Source organism: Sciurus carolinensis, chromosome 6 (genome assembly GCF_902686445.1).
Source record: "Sciurus carolinensis chromosome 6, mSciCar1.2, whole genome shotgun sequence".
In the NCBI taxonomy this organism is placed as follows: Eukaryota; Metazoa; Chordata; class Mammalia; order Rodentia; family Sciuridae; genus Sciurus; species Sciurus carolinensis.
Window position 1 is genome coordinate 76,697,417 of NC_062218.1, and position 2,920 is coordinate 76,700,336.

The 2,920-nt window shown below is 34.9% G+C and overlaps 1 non-coding gene across 1 annotated transcript; it reads left to right on the forward strand.

Annotated features, from left to right (window-relative positions):
• The first annotated feature begins 419 nt into the window (after positions 1 to 419).
• LOC124987738 (small nucleolar RNA SNORA66) lies at positions 420 to 549 on the forward strand. Its single transcript, XR_007109254.1, has one exon. It is a non-coding gene; the product is annotated as a small nucleolar RNA SNORA66 (small nucleolar RNA).
• The last annotated feature ends 2,371 nt before the right edge of the window (positions 550 to 2,920 follow it).

The window sequence follows — 2,920 nt, forward strand, 5'->3', positions numbered from 1 at the left end:
TCATATGAAAACAGTAAATTGGATAAATGGATATAACTCAGGTTTCTACTAACAACAGTGAGTACCTGGATTCAGCAAGCTTCTGGCTACCTTGGCTCATGACTTCCTAATGCACTTAGTGATTTTCTACATTGCTGAGCTACTTTAAATTGGCTTTTCTTTTGTTACCTGAATATAAAGGCATTCTAATTGTTAAATATCTCCACTAAAAATTTAAATCTTAAAAATACATGGACTGTAATTCAGAATCCTTTTATATCTTTCCTATCATAAGGCACAATGTTTGGTGCACAATACATATTTAATAAATATCAGTTCTTTAATTATATTCTTTAAAAAACCCTACTAGAATTTTTCATTTTATCCTTAAATATAACAGATAAATATTTTATATGCTTGTTTTATAAGAGTCACTTAGAGTGAAAATTCAGTCACTAGTTCTGCATGATGCAGTAGATGCAAAGGCAACCAGATCTGCAAAAGTAGCTGTAATAGAAATGTTTTAGCCTCAGAAGCTTCTGAAGGGGTCTATTCTATTCTGTTCTATTACAGTATAAGCACCAGTTATAGAACTTTTACTGGCTACCTAAATAAAAGAGTTGCTTTTAAAAAATCTTTTATGTTTTGATCTTTAAATAGACTAAAAAAGAATACTTAATGAGCATCTAAGCATTGCACTAACATAGTTCTTATTTAATTTTGATTCTGGTAATAAAGCAACCTCACAAAAGTTGAGATTTGAGAAAGTTCTTGAATCATTTAAGCTGCATCTCATGGCAAAATCTTTGTCTTTTTCAATTGAAATACAGCATTCACTGTCCTCTTTAGCTATGGTTTTAAAAAATATATTTCTGCGTTCTCACTTTTACATTGGTTTGTGGGTAGAACCATCACAAAATGTTCCTTGTTCTGAAGAAAAATTGGTGGCTCAAAAGAAGGAAAGCTTCCCTGGAACTCATGCACAGGCTGCTGATCGCTAAAGGTGCTCTAAAGTTTTTCACACAAAGGCAAAATCTTGACCAAGCAGCAGCAATGACAGCAGCAAAAAGAATTAGTTGAAAAAAGACTCCCAGAGGGCACAATTTGAAGAGCACGAATTTATTTATTAAATGGTTTTATTGTAGGTTTTATTTTCTTTGCCTTTACTCTAAGAATATAAGATGTTAATTTGCAAGGAATCTTACAGATGATCTAATCCAACTTCCTTTTATAGACTTAGATTCCATGACCTAAGAATGAATTACAGTTCTAGTAGATTTTCACCAACTATAATTTGCCTTTCAAAGTAGTCTTATATACAGTCGTCTGAACTATTTGCAAAATATGCAGGCTTGACAACATCACACTCTGTTGAATTATCCTTTGGATCAAATACAAAGACTTATCTGAGAGATATCTGCATTGATTTACCATTTTGACTCAACTTTTTTTAAAACATTTTTTGCTTCCATTACTGTGCTCCCACTCCCTATGCATTACCTAACAATATCGCTTTCCTTTTATCTTCATGCAGTCAGGTTTCTCTCACCACACAGTCGATTGTCTGTCAGATCTGAGAGAGAAAATATTGTAGTGCATAGAGCGTGGACTTTGGAGCCATGATACCTGAATTAGAAAACCCCACTCTCTACTTGCTTACTGGAAGACTTGGAAAACTTAAATCAATCTCTCAGGATCCTTGTTCCACATATGCAAAACAAGAAGAGTCATACTGAACTTCTAGGACGGTTGTAACGGTTAAACTCTTAGTGCAAGTAAAACTCAAGGGAGATTATAAACATTATTATCACTGGTACATATTAATTTACAAATCAAAGGTATATATATATATATATATTTTTTTTTTTTTGAGTCTGGGGATTGAACTCAGGGGCACTCGACCACTGAGCCAGATCCCCAGTTCTACTTTGTGTTTTATTTAAAAACAGGGTCTCACTGAATTGTTTAGCACCTCGCTTTTGCTGAGGCTGGCTTTGAACTTGCGATCCTTCTGCCACAGCCTCCTAAATTGCTGGGATTACAGACATGTGCCACCACACCTGGTTCAAATGTATATTCTTAAAATATCATGTAGAAAGAAAGCTTTCCATTATTATTTCAGAGCCATCTATGCATCTATGTTCTCATATGTTGTGATCTATTCTAATATGTCTACTCACTTCATTACACATTTGTCATTTGTGAATTCTTCATAATTTTATTAGTTATTCTCTAATAAAATGTGTCCCTTTTGGTACTGTCTTGATACATTTTGAAAATCCTTAATGACAAGCTGCCTTTTGAGTTAAAAAAATCAAAATTGAAAATGAAGTGCTATATATCTTTATGATTTTAAACTGCATCATTACCTTCAGGATAAAGTACTATAAACGTTTCTATCAGTCTATAGGTTTAATGCTGTAGTCCTGGGAATATTTGTTTTCTGTTAAATTTTATGCTGTAATGGTGTGGTCGAAGATAAAACCCATAGGAAGATACCCCACAATGTGTTACTGCACCAGAGTACATGCTGGCAGGGGCTTCAGCTTGGGAGCATTAGGGTGACCATCTCCGCAAGAAGATGACTCAGAAAATTGCTATTTCTATGGGACCATGAAGGTAGAACAGGAGAGCCACTCCAATAGTCTCTTCTCCAGGAAGCCCTCAGTTTCCAAGAAAAGAGACAGCTCTGCTCTAGAACTCTAAATGGCCAGTCAGCTGGCAGGACCCGCCAATGCCATATGGAATGTCTGCAAGAAGGAGAAAATTAGAGAAGGAAGAAAACTTCAAGACATTTGTCAATCTTCTCACATGGCCCACACCAATGCCTGGCACTTTGGCATTCCAGCGAAATAGTCCAAGCAAACTGTAGAATAGTATATTGAAAGGAAACAAAAATTAAAGCATTTTTGGGGAATTTAAATACAACAAAAGATTTCTG